Source organism: Chrysochloris asiatica, unplaced genomic scaffold, assembly GCF_000296735.1.
Source record: "Chrysochloris asiatica unplaced genomic scaffold, ChrAsi1.0 scaffold00067, whole genome shotgun sequence".
NCBI lineage: Eukaryota > Metazoa > Chordata > Mammalia > Afrosoricida > Chrysochloridae > Chrysochloris > Chrysochloris asiatica.
In genome coordinates, this window is record NW_006408585.1 from 10,947,300 (window position 1) to 10,962,172 (window position 14,873).

Genomic DNA, 14,873 nt, shown 5'->3' on the forward strand with positions numbered 1-14,873 from the left:
TGCCTGTCTTAGGCGGTCAGTGCGAATTCCTCCGTCTTACCTGTCATCGAGACTCATTGCAGCATGGCAACGGCTCTGTCTTAGGTTGCCGAGGTTCCACGTGATCCTTACCTTAGACTACAGTTTTTTTAAATTTATTTTTATAATTACATAGCAAGAGGCGGTATCATGACAAGACTTAGGCATAGTGGGACCCAAAAGAACTGACTATAGTACCAATCAGTTAGATGACCCTGGAAAAGTCACTCTTAATAATAACCTCAATGATAACTGGTTTAATTACTACCTAGTACAAGGTAGGCATTATATTAGTCAACTTAATCTACATATGTCATTCATTTAATCCTTATAGCCACCTTATGAGAACTAAAGTGTTATCCTATTTCATACATGTGGTTCAGAGTGTTAAGTAATTTGCCTAAGAACACAATGAAGCCAGTTATCTGTCTCCAAAGCTTGTGCCCTTAACTGCCACAGTTAAGCAATGTCTATAGTCCTGTCACAAATCTTTATCATTCTAAATGTTAACTATTAACTTAGGGGCACTGGAATCCAAGGCAGCATTTGGCATCATCCTTACCCAAGTCTGCAATGCCCACACCTAAATTCTTCCCCATATTATCTATCATGTTGGTTACCTTGGCTTCTGCTGATGACAGGTTTTCTCATATCCAAAGTGCAGCATGAATCTGGTTAAAGTGGAACAGAGTATTGAGGAGTACTAAACAACAACAACCAAAGGAATCTATTATGTGAGATGTTTACTAACTACCTGTCACTACATATTTAACATTAGATGGTGCAAGTTTTAACAAGCGTGAGTTCACTTCTTTAACAACATTCTTTCCAATAACTTCAGAGGCCAACAAATCTTTTCACACCAGTATTTGACACAAAAATAGAAACTGACACTGAGCTGGTTAATAAATATAATCAATAGGTTTTCTGATGTGTGTGTGGGGGGGGCGGTTGGGAAGAGAGGAGGGAGTTTACCCTGTAATTATTTGAAAATGAATACTGGCATCAATTAAGAGGCAGAGTGGTAAATTGTTCACTGTTATCTATTTCCTGCACTGTCATGAGGAATCTTACCGCTTTCCCTGTCAGGAGACTCTCGGCAGAAGTCTAGCACATAAGCCAGCAGGTACAGTGTGCGTCTATCCCAGCAACATATTGGACCTGTATTTCCTCTGTTACTTTTTCTGTGCAGAAAGCTCAAAAGCTTTGCATAAAAACTGGATACCTGACTATCCTCACCTTCCCTGTAGAGTTTGGAGCTAAGAGAGGAGACAAAGTGGTTCTTTTTCTAAGCATTACCACCCAATAAGCCACTCTTACCTTTGCTTAGGCACTTTTGCCTGTCTTTCTCTCACTACCCTATTAGCTCCTTGAAGCCTTCACAAAAATACATGTGTTTGTAACTATATTTTGTAATAAATACACACATGTACACAAGGGGGATCCAAAAAGTTTGTGGGGGAAATGCCGTTATCTTTTAATTCTCTTTTTCCATGAACATTTTGAAGTTCTCTTGTACATACAGTCATACATTGCTCAATGTCCATGATAAATCCTGTGATATAGACCTTTATGTGATTTAGACTTGGTGTGGATACATTATTATATATAGGCAGTGCCCAGATTATGAATATGTTCCATTCCCAAATCTGTCTTTAAGTCAAATTTGTATGTGAATCGAAACAGATACCATTCATACCTAAAGTCAGTCAGTCAGTCAAATGTTACTTAGTATAGAGTATACCTTTCTATGCCCAAAAAGCACATTAAAGAAACATTTCTAGATTCACTAAAATATCTTTTACTGAATAACACAGTAATTACAGTAATATTCTGATGTGTGTTGCAAAGCAGTGCCATTTGTTATTTTGAACCATTTTATGTACCTCAAATTTTTAATATAATAGCCTTTAGGGGTGCTGGGACCATGGATATATATGCAGTAATTTGTTACCCAATTATGTGACACATGAGTATGAGTGTAAGTGTGTGTGTGTGTGTGTGTGTGCGAACTTTTTGAAGCCCCCTCATTTATTATTTCATCCAGCCTTTTTAGTTGTCCATAATAAGAGCTGATCTGAAAAGGGATTCATTGTAGAGTTCAAAGAAAATTGTGTCCAGATTAGTAAGTATATCATCACCCAAAAGTTTGGAAACTTATTTATTTTAGGCATTTGCTTTTATGGTTTTTAGGAGCTCTAGTTTCTAGTTCCTTTATCCTAAACTCTTATGCTCTTATCTTACATAGACTATTGCATAGTTGAAAGCGTATGAGTAGGATTTGGAGTCAGACAAATATGAGTTAAAAATACCAGCCATAAGAGTCAAAGCTGGGTCAGAATCACAGAAGGCCTGAACTAAGACATCTTTTGGGCACTGTTCCTGGCTGGCTGCTCTCTGTTGGGAGAATGAAAATCTCCTAGAAAAATGGCTATTTTCAGTGATCTCAACATTACCAAGTCTTCCTTGTCAGTATCCTTATGAGTATGCATATATGTGTCTGTGTACCCAAAGATAGACTATATCTAACATCAGATCCCTTTCTGCTACACTGGTTCTCAAATGAAGAATACCCAGTACTGAGCAACAGTCTGAAAAAATGAGGCAATAACAAATGGGTTCACTCTACAAAAGCAAAATTGCAATGGTTGTATTCATTTCTTAGGGATACCATAGCAAATTACTATACATTTGAATGACTGAAGACAATAAAAAGATATTGCCTCATAATTCTCGAGGCTAGAAATCCTAAATTAAGGTGTCAACAGCATCATGCTCTCTTTAAAGCCTCAAGGGCAGTATCCTTTCTTGCCTTTTTCTAGCTTCTGATGGTTGCAATGCTTAATGTTTCTTGACTTATAGATGAATTACTCCAATGTCTGCCCCATTGTCAGATGGGTTCTTCCTATGTCTGTATCTGGGTCTAAATGTCCCTCTTCTTTTAAGGACACCAGTCACTGAATTAGGGCCCATTCTGGTTCTGTGGGATATGGGCTGGACCACAAGGTCAGTTTGAACTACAAGGTCTACAGTTCAAATTCATCAGCCACTCCTCAGAAATCCTACACAGGGTTGCTATGAGTTACAACAAGGAGCTCTGGTAGCGTAGTGGTTATGAATCGGGCTGCTAACCTCAAGGTCATCCATTCAAAACTACCAGCTGTTCCACAGGAGAAAGATGAGGCTTTCTGCTCCTGTAAAGATTTACAGCCTCGGAAATCCTCTACAGGGTCGCTATGAGTCAGAACTGACTCCACGGCACATAACAACAACGTAAGTCACAATATTAACTGATGCTGTGCATAAAGCACTGGACCACAAGGTCAGTTTGAACCATAAGGTCAGTGGTTCAAATTCACCAGATGCTCCTTGGAAACCCTATACAGGGTCACTATGAATCAGAATTTACTCAATAGCATTTAACAACAACAACAACAACAACAATTCCAGCATGACCTTATCTTAACTTGCTTACAGCTACAAAGATGTATTTCTTAAGTATTTCCAAATAAGATCACATTGACAAATATCAGGGATTAGGAGTTGAACATACCTTCATGGGGACACAATTCAACCCACAACAATGGTTTTTCAAAGTATGGTATCTATGGAATTGTTTACGTTATGTGAAACAGGTAATGTTATCTTCAGGATTCCTCAACCCCTTCTTCCTGGGTTCCCTTTCTGCTGTTGGTGCCAGGTGTCCCATGGCATCCCTAGAGTACAAACATGAACTTCACATGTGTGTTCTGGAGCTCACAGACAGATTACTCAATTCCAGGCCGAGTCAGTTTTCAATGCATATTTTCCTTATGACCTACATACCGTTTCATTTTGCATTGCATTATAGACTTGATTTCATGCCAGTCATCTGACATCCCAACAATCCTGAGAAGTAAGCAAGATAGATATTATCTTTACTTGACATCCAAGGAAGTTTAGGCATAGAGACATTACATGACTTACCATTAAGTCATAGAAATGGCTGGGAGAGTGGAAGTCTTCATTATCAGGCCAGGGGGCTTCCTATAAACCAAACATGACCAAGGAAACTATCTTGAGACACTTAAAATAATAAGGATTAGAAATTTATTCACTTGAATTGCAATCTTTCTGTCTGGTGTATTAGGAATACACCTATCTGGGTTTTGGAGTCCTGGTGTGGCACTGTGGGCCAGACTGCAAAGTCATTTGAACTGCAAGGTCAGTGGTTCAAGCTCATTAGCTGCTCCTCGGAAACCCTATACAGGGTTGCTATGGGTTGGAGTCGACTCAACGGCACTTAACAACAACACCTGGGTTTTATGTTTCAGACCGATGGGTTTATGAAGAACCAGTATCCCTGTGCCTTTCTGTGATTAGGCTTTGTGAAACTTGAAAAATTTGACAATCTTTGGAATTTTCAGTAGTTTTTTATAGGTTTTTTTTCCACTTTACTATAATGTGGCACTGGTATGGTACAGTAGGATAAGCACTTAACCACAAGGTCTATTTGATCCACAAGGTTGGCAGTTCAAACTCACCATCCGCTCCTTGGAAACCCTATACAGTGTCACTATGGGTCAGAACCAGCTTAACAGTACTTAACAACAACAACAAATAGCATTACTAGTAATTAAGAGATTTAACTGCATTCTCCTTAATGAATATTTAATGGATATCACCTGTTCTTGCTGTTGTTAAGGACTATCTAGTCAGTTTTGACTTATAGCTACCCTACATAGGGTTTCTGGGGAACAGCTGGTGGATTTGAACCACTAACCTTGTATATAGCAGTCCAGTGCTGATCCTACAGCACCTCACCAGGACTCTTGAATTTCCTCTGGAGAGCTAAAATTTCTGATAACTCTCAACTTGGGAAAAGAAAGAGCTATGACTGGGTCCTTGAAACTGAGCATCACTAAAAGGTACAGAATTTACTGCTGATGCATGAAAACGGAACTGGAGCCAAATCCCACCTGATTTCCCATTCACCCAGATGCCTGAATCAATCCCAGGGGTACACTGAGATCATTTGTTTGGAATTATTTCAGTTTCCATGGTTTTCATTCACTTGTCTTCTTCAGAAGTTCACAATCATTCTTTGGCATAAAATAATTATTTGGGGGTCCTTCCCCCCAAAATTTGACTCCTTAAAACATTGATTAATTAAAGAAAAATTAAGTGTAAATCTTTGAAATTGATATCTAATTTTTAAATGTATAAGCATGTCTCTAGTCAAACTAGACAATTTTTAAGCTGTTTTATTCCTAAATCAAATGCTTCCTTCTACGGGACTCTATTTAAGTTAATAGATGTTCCTGTGAAGACTCTAAGTTGGTCCGCTCTAGTAGAAGCTAATTCCTCTAACAAGTGAAAAATACTTGTGTGGCACTTTTGGATTCATAATATGCGTTTATATCTATCAACACTAGGCTAATAATAGGCTTTGATTCTCTCAATAGTGAATTCCACCCAAAAAGAGAACTTTGGTATTTAAAACACTAACCAATTAGGCCAGTGAATTATTTGAATGCAAACACTGTCTTAAGTATTCGGCCACTAACACTTAACATTTACTCCCTTAAAATTTTGTTAATTAATGAATGAGTTGTGAATGTATAAATAGATGAATGAATGAAAATGAGACCCATCAACCCTGAGGGAGAAAAGTAACAAAAACACTCAATGTATACTCCCTGCAGTTGCAGACTTGTAGGAGTCCTGGTGTGGCACTGTTGGTTAGCGCTTTGGACTGCAAAGTTAATTTGAACCACAAGGTTGGTAGTTCAAGCTCACCAGCCACTCCTCAGAAATCCTATACACGGTCGCTATGGGTCGGAACCGACTTGAGGGCACTTAACAACAACATTGAAGACTTGTAATATCACTTTAGTATAAATCCAATTAGCTAGCTGAAGCAACCAATGAGATGTTCTATAAGGATATAGGGGTGCTTTGTTAAACCCAGAATCTAGGAGGCACTTGGAGTTCGAGGAAGAGCTGTGCTTTGGAACCTAAAAGGCAGAAGAACTATATGTACCTCCCTTAAGCTCTTCTCTGTGCATTTGCTTTCCTCTCTCCCTGTAAAACCGTTTCCTCTGCTTCTCAGGACTATTTCATGAAATACGCCCACCCTGACTTTGCATTTTATAGTTCCAGTCAAATAGATTGGCCTAAGGTGACTGGACTCTCAATTGCAAACTCCTCAGAGAAAATATTGTATTGGTTCAGCTTTTTTCACAATTCCAGCTCTGGTCCAATGAGCCATGGCCAGAGAATAAGCTCATGCAGTAGATATGTGGGCAGAGAAGCCACTCCTATAGATTCTGAAGCCAACTCCCAGAGAAGAGGGAAATCACTAGGAACTTGGCAGACACCTCCAACAATATCAACTATAATTATCTTCACAAATGAGGCTCAGCACATTTTCCACCACAAATGGGTTTTTGAGAGAATAATAAATGCTGGGTTCCCATGACATGCTAATTAATAGCCTAATCTCTGCCAAAGAAAATTCTAAAAGTATCTTTAATTATTAAACCAAATCTAATTGCATCCTAAATAATTTGAGTTACATACTTGGCCCTTTCCACTTCCTGACCGTGTACTCCCCAGATAAAGCACAGGGCACAAGCTAAGGTTCTCTAACTTGAAGTTGCTAAGATCTGAGATAGTCTGCCAGAGAACCCTGAATCAATTGTGTGTGTGTATGTTTATATAAAGATTTCCACCTTTCATGTTGTTAAATCTCTCAATTTTCATCTTTATGTTTTATATTTCTTTTATCTGGTCTAAGCGATGTTTTTCTTCTCCAAGGTCATAGACACTTTCATACTTGAGTGTTAATCCATCTGAAATTTATCTGTGTACAGGTGGTGAAAGGCCAATAGTTACACTCCACATGATTGCTCACAAGCTATTAAAACTCCAGTTGCTACTCACCAAAGTAGTATGTAGAACAGTTTCTTTGTAGGCTGTGTTGTGCCAATTAACTTGATGTCCCCTTGAGTATGGGCCTGAGCTCTCCGACCCAGTGACTGGTTCACTCAAGTTGTTTGGTTATAGGTCCTTAAAGTGGTAATTCATATGTATCAGGGATTGAAACACATAATTACCAATGGATTTTGGATTTTATATGCAAAGTAGGATGGAAGAAGATACACATATTTATGTATACTTCTGGATCTTGTCTAAGAAATGTTTTTCTTCCTCAAGGTCATAGAGACATCATATTTGGGTCTTAATCCATCTGAAATATATTTGTGTATAAGTGTGAAACTGGAATCTGATTTTGCTTCTCTTTTCACTTGAACATTTACAGCCCCCTTTGTTGAATTATATCATTTCTGTCATATATCAAATTCCCACCATGTTATGAATCTGTTCTGAGTCCCCCTTTCCTGGTCTACTGGTGTATTGTATATTGTGAAGCAGGAAATCCACATTGTCTTACTTACGTACCCTTGAACTAATTTACCTCCTCCTACTTTCTTATTCTCTTCTTCAGAATTGTCTTTGCTCTTCTTGACCCTTTGTTATTCCATGGGACAAACTCATCTTCTTCATGTTTAGTTCTTCTTGTCAAGTTCCATGAAAAAACTCATCAATATTCCGATTGACATTTTATTACACTCATAGATTAACTGGGGAGAAATTGACCATACAATGTTGAATCTTCCAAGTCAAGAACATAGCATAATCTGTATTTACTAGATTTTCCTCTAGGTCTCCAATAACGTTTTCCACAGGAGTCTTGTGCAATTTTTGGTAGGGTTGTTTCTAGGCATCTGTATTAATTAGAGTACAACCAGAGAAACAAAGCCAGTTGTTGTTCTTGTTTTTGTTAAGTGCCATCAAGTCAGTTCTGACTATAGTGACTTTATTGACTTTTGCTGAGGAGCACCTGGTGGGTTTGAACTATTGAACTTGTGGTTCACAGTCCAGTGCTGATCCTACAGCACCACACCAGGAGTCCACAAAGCCAGTAGGAGATGTATATTAAGATATTTATTGATGGGAATTAGCTTATGTGATTGTAAGGGATGGCTAAACAAGTCTGAAATCCATAGGACATGTTACCAGGAAGGACAGATGGGAACACCCAGACATGTGCTTCAGTCTACGGGTGGAATTTCTTCCTCAGTGAAGTCTCAGCTCTGCTGTTCTGGCCATGCCACTGATTGATTCAGGTCTACCCAGATGGTAGACTTTCATCACCTTACCAAAAACCTTCAAAGTTATTCATTGAATAACTGAAGACTGGCCAAATTGATGCATAAACCTGACCCTAACAGTACTTACAGGTTTTCTTCCTCCTCATTATAAATGGGGCCTATTTTCTTACTTAACTTGCTAAATGATTACTACTGGTAAATAAGAAGGATACAATCTTTTATATATTGATTTTCATATTCCATAACGTTATTAAAACACCTTCAAGTTGTCTTTAGATTGTAGATTTTCTAGGCAAGCACTTATATCTTCTATAAATAAGGATCTTTTTTCCCTTCTTGTTCCTCATTCTTGTCTTTATTGACTTTTGCACTGATGGCTAGACCTTCCCTTGCAAAGTTGAATACAAGCAGTGACAATGGGCATCCTTGCCTTATCCATGACACTAATGAGTCTGGTTCTAAAACTAAGTCTGAGGTTTGCAATAGATTTTTGAAAGATGCCTCTACCCTTCTGAGTTCCAAAAGGAAACAGATGGCATACGCAAATTAGGAAAATTCAAGGAAGTCTTCTGCACAGAGTAACTATTTACAAAGGGTTGAATTTAGAGGAACTACAAATGATACTGTGATAACCACTAGTGGCAGCTACAGGCTAACCACCACTGAGACAAAGGGACTCAGAGGGAGAGATTTCTGGAACCTAGAAGGAAAGAGAAAATTGCTTTGAGAGGAGCTGTGACCTTCTGTTGAGGGACACTGCCAATCTGATACAACCTTGCAGGAGAGAGTTTGAGAAATAAATACCCTGACCTCACTCTTCCTTCCCTCAGATCTCCTGCCAGTGCTCCTCCATGGCTAAGCACTGTGGGAAGTCAGAAGGCAGAGATTGCTGACTCAGTCCTTATAGGCAGAGGCCAGAGTAGAGAAAAGTGGCCAGTGGATCTGAAGGAACGAAAAAAAGAGATTGGACACAATGTTCCTTCTTAAGCTATGAATGTTCTTTATTCCTACCTAGTGTGCTACGAGTTTTGATCGGCACTGAGTGTTAAATTTTACTGATTTTTTTTGTCTCTATGTTTTAAAATGAGCACGTAGATTTTCTTTTTAATCTATTTGTGCAATATATGACATTCATGTAGGGGTGGAAAACCTTTTTCCTGCTAAACTTTATAACACCATTTGCGGCCCACACAAAATTATTAACTTAAAAATTAGCCTGCTGTATTTGGTCAAAGATTTAATTAACTCACCCCTAATGTATTGGAGTCCTGGTGTGGCACTGCAGGATAATGCACTGGACCACAAGGTCAGTTTGAACTGCAAGGTCGGCAGTTCAAACTTCACTAACCACTCCTGTAAACCCTATACCAACTCAACAGCACCTAACTACAATATCAATGTGATGGCTGGAACTACAGCTGCCTTGGCCGGGCTAGACTAAATGATCTTTTGAGCCTTATACAACCTATGTTCCAGATGTTCCCCACCCCTGCACTAATGGATTTTATGATGTTGAACCATGAGATATGTCAATACATGACAATATGTCATTTACTTAGGTTTTTATATCTGTTTTCATAAGTGAAGTCGATCTATAATTTCCATTTACTGTCTTTTTCCAGTTTTGCTATTGAGATCATATTAGTGCTAAACTGATTCTCTCTCCCTCTTTTCTATTCTCCACAACATTTGATATAAACCTGGTGTCATTAAATCAGTGACATTGTAGGACAGAGTAGAAGTGACCGGTGGAGTTTTCAAAGTGGTCATCTTTACGAGAGCCGACTCCTTCATCTTTCTCCTGCAGAGCGGCTGCTGAGTTGAAACTGTCAAAGTTTGGGTTAGTTCTCTGAGTACCTAGTCACTGTACCACCAGGACTCGCTAACATTTGAGCAATATATTTCCCTCAAAAGTTTGGTATGGCAGACCATCTTTGAACACTTGGACTTTGGGGGGAAGTGAGAATTTTTTTTACTAACTCAATTTCTTTTATGAATCTCAAACCTCAGTAATCTTATTTCTTCATGGCTCAATTTTACTAACAACATTTTTCTAGAGAATTATTAATTTATATAAGCTCTTGAATATACTGACATAAAGACCTAACTTCTTTATATTCAACTTTTTGATATTGCCTCTAAAATCTTCCAGCATAGCTTTTGATGAAGCTCTTCTATATGGGGTGAATGAAGCAGTAGGAAATAAGCTAGCCCAGACTTCAAGCTGGGAGCTTGGCTCTGGTTTCTTATTTTATATGGAGCATTTTGGGGTCCCTTTGATCCCAAGGAAACAACTCACAGCTGTTAGGAGCCCTAACTACCATGTGGATCAACCTTCCTCAGTTTAAAAAAAAAAATTTTTTTTTTTTCTTTTCAGTTGTTTCCTGGCCCATAGAGATATTTGCCTTTTATTGAAGTCTGAACATGTTATTTTGGTTTTATGATTTATTTTTCATAGCTGGATGTTTGGAGCAATGAATGTTATGGAAACATGAACTAACTAAACTGTCTTGACCAGAAATTCCTCCGTGAACTTATGATCTTGGTGCAAGACTACTATGGATCCTTTTACCTTCTTTCTAGAACCTTAAAGAATACATACTTAAGTCATTTGTTGTGGTTAAGTGCCTTTGAATCAGTTTTGACTCACAGCCACCCTGTATAGGGTTTTCAAGGAGTCTTTTTGAGTTTGAACCATGGACTTTGTGGTTCAAACCGACCTTGTGGTCCAGTGCTTTATCCCACAGGGCCACAAATCATGGTGTCAAATAAATGTTGCATTTCTTTGAGCAGCTCCTGTCCTCCTTTATTTTCCTGCCAGGAAATGGAAGCAATCACTTTGGTCTGGTGCTTATCACCAGCCTCAGTGACTGGTAGACTTTACCCAATTTAATCCTAATTCCATACCAACCATTGTTTCAGAAACCAAATAATCCAGAACTCTTTAGCCAAATACTACACTTTCTATATCATGAAATGAAAAGGGATAATATTCTGCCATTTCTCCAGTAATTCCCTCCTTTGTGTTTCCCCAAAAGATGATAATGTGAGACATCATAACTTACCAGGCAGGGAAAAGGAACATTGCTATGAATTCAGAATTCGGAGGCCATTTCTTTTGACTGGTTTATTTTGAGGGAGATAATTTTCCCAGCAATTTTTTCTGCAGTGTTTCTATGGCCAAGGCAAATGATTTGATGGAGAATCCTATTTGTATTGTTAGCTACTGCCATCTAGAGTCCTTTGTGGAAGAAGAAAGTGATGTTCAGAATCTTTTCAAAGACCAGGAGGAAAGTAATTGCTGAGAGAAAAGTCTCAAAGATACATACCATTTAACCCTGTCTAATTTAAATAGAATGAAGCTGAACATAGAAGAAAGATATATCTTTGACTAATTATATAGTCATACTATCAAAGTAAAAATCTGGCTCTAAGAATGTATGTATGGATCAATGATTTTAAATAACTGAAAATGTTTGGCTTCCTCAGATGCTATTTTTCAGTCATGCCCCAACAAGAAATTCTCCGTGGTCTATTTTAACGCAGCTCCTTTATTTTCTTCATTCAGATGGAGGTCAGTAGAATACTACTTAGTATAGCATCAGAATCTTCAGAGCGTTTTAGTAAAACATATTCCCAAAATGTATTAGTTGAATCTCAGTCTCCAACAAATGGAGCTACTGATGATAAACCAGATTTGGTAACATGATATAGAGAAAAGAGCATGGGATTTAAAACTGGGTAGACCTGAACTTAAATTGTAGAGGTGATGCATGCTGGCTTTTACAAATCTTGGGCAAGTCATTAATTTCTCTGCAATGGGAATTTTCATAGTTATCTCCAAGGTTCACAAAAGGATTGAAATGAAATATTTGTAATCCAGGTTGGATAAGCAGCCGTGAGTGCAAATGCATATAGTCCTGATCAAGAAAAAACAATCCCAAATGCCCCTGGTCCAGAGGATGACACAAACATTTCTTTGAATTCTTCTCCCAGCCCTTAGAAATCTCCCCTCACTCACTGCTAATTCTTCCTTCCAGGGATACCTGGAGATCTCCTCTCCCTTGATTTCCCTTCCACCTTCCTTGTCTATCTCATTCCCCTCAGGATTCTGACTTGATCAGCTGCTGACTCCTGCTTCTTCACATTCTGAAGAGTGGAACAAATAAATCTCAAGTTTTTGCTACACTATTATGTAAGAAAGGAGCCCTGGTGGCACCGTGGGTTAGGTATTAGGCTGCTAACCATAAGGTCAGTGGTTCAAACCCAACAGTTGCTCCATGGGAGAAAGAGGAGGCTGTCTACTCCCATAAAGGTTTACAGCCTCAGAAACATTATTTAGAGGTCACTATAAGACAGACTTCTGGTGTGGCTCTCTAGGATTAGCACTAGACTGCAAACCACAAGGTCAGCAGTTCAAACCCACCAGCTGCTCCTCAGAAACACTAAGAGCAGAGTCTCTATGAGTCGGAACTGGCTGGATGGCACTTGACAACAACAACAATGAGTTAGAATTGATTCAATGGCAGTGGGTTTTGTTTGGTTATTTGTTATTATGTTAGAAGACTCGCTTCTTCACTGGAGATGAGAATGAAACAGAGAACCACTTCCTACCACAAATGCAAATCCAGGTGCATATTTACCATAAAGATTAGTTCTTCCCCCAGTCTCTCCCCCTTTTCCTTACCTTTTTCTTACTTGCCAGATCAACTTTGGGCTGATCCAGCAGAAAGAACTGCTGACTGGGAAGGACTAGGAAATTATCCTTTGGGGCAGGAGAGGGAGGAGGCTCGGATCATGCCCCCAAAACAGTGCTGGATACTCAGCATTCATTTTGCATTCCCTTTTTTCACCCTGAATACTTGGCAAGTCAAGCTGGCTTCTACGTCTACTTTTTGAAATTGTAGAAATTGAGACCAGTAAAATATACTTTAAAATAAATTGGCAATGGCGTTAATATTAGACTAAGATGGAGGTGATGTTCCCACTGTATGCTGCAACACAACAGCCTCCTGGTTTTCTTCTTTTCTCTCCAGATATTGCTTCTCAGCCTTTTTGGCCAACTCATCTCCCTTCACTGCACCTCTCGATGTGGGTGCTCAAGTATGCAGTCCTTGGTTCTACTCTTCTCACTATTGACTTTTTTCTTTACTCAGCCTTGCCCATGACCCTAGTTTCAATTATGCTCTGCCTAGAGATGATTCCCAAACATACATCTGTAGCACAGGCCTCTCCTCTGACCTCCATGTCTGTATGTCTAATCACCTACTCAACATGCAGAAGCTCTGGTAGCATAGTGGGTTACTGCAAGGCCAGCGCTTTGAAATTAACCAGTTGCCCTGCAGGAGGAAGATGAGGTCTTCAGCTCTGGTAAAGATTTACAACCTTGGAAACCTTATACAGGGTCACTGTGAGTCAGAACTCCCCAGCACATAACCACCCCCACCATTCAACATCTAAACTGGTATGTCTCAAAAACCTGCTCAAGGGGATAAGACTCTTATGATTCAATAGTGAGTAATTGTTATCATGACTAATTGTGACTGCCACAAATGTAAAGCTAGACGTTTTATAACAAAAACGGGGGAGTAGTTAATCTTGCAGTCCAGAAACAGAGGACCCTAGGACCATCAAGGGAGAAGAGCATGGGCAGAATGTGGGACATTATCCAGAGAGGCAGTGACACCAGAGTTGGAGGCAGAAATGGCAACATGGAGAAAGGGAGCAGCTGCGGATTCTAGATTCATGGGAAGAGAGGGACTAAGAGATGGCGGCGAGGAGGCAGACTTGCAGAATGTGCCCTTTGGTGGTGTAAATTATTATATATGCCTGAGTGGGTTTTTTTATTTGTTTGTTTGTTTTAAAAGAGCTTAAGTGAATAGAGAGAAATACTGTTAACTGATGGTACATGGAAGGGATTGTAATTATTGTAATGAAACAATTTGTATGATTTGTAGAATGTAAAACTGATGATCTGCCCTGTAAACTTTCACTCAATCCACAATAAAAACTAAAAAAAAACCAAAACCCTCAAAACTTAATATCTGATCCTTCTGTATTGTTCCAAGCCTGTTCCTCCTCTAGTATTCCCCATGTCAGTGAAAGATGAGACCATCTATTCCCTGTAGCTGCAGTGCCATTTGTATATTTCACTCTCCGTGATCACCTATTATATATCTTGTTGGGTCAGTTTCAAATATTTGTAAAACCCATCAGTGTCCTTCTATCAACCTCAAGTCCAACATTTTTATTCTTCTAACTTGCACGAGGGCTTCTATCATGGAGGGAGGCGGTTAAACGATGTGCGGCGAGAACTGCGCAGACCTGGTGGAGGTGTTAAATGAAACCCAGACCACGGAGCGGCGGGGTGAGAGGTGTCTGGAGACTAGGTCGATGAGGAGACGCTGCCTAGTGGGAAGAGACTGCAGGGGCCAGCCAGGTTGTCCTACTTACCCCTGACTCGAGAGTGCCGTCCTAGCCTAACCGTTGGATCATGGCTTTGAAGCAGGGTCTACCAACTTAGAGACCCACAAGTGCAGCCCAAAGCATCTCACTACAACCCAATAGCCCCTGCTGCGCTTCCGCCTCTTGATTGACATCCGAGGATGGAAATCCCGCCTTTGAGCTGGACTTAAGGGCCCTACCACAAGGAGATTCCTATTTAACAGCAACCTCGCAACCGCCACTCGTCTGTCTGTC

The 14,873-nt window shown here is 39.5% G+C and overlaps 1 protein-coding gene across 1 annotated transcript in view; it reads left to right on the plus strand.

Moving 5' to 3' along the window:
* The window catches only part of LOC102829196 (chromosome unknown open reading frame, human C14orf105), a 61,838-nt gene that overhangs the window by 16,119 nt on the left and 30,846 nt on the right, over positions 1-14,873 (plus strand). The gene's annotated exons all lie outside the window — the stretch shown is intronic.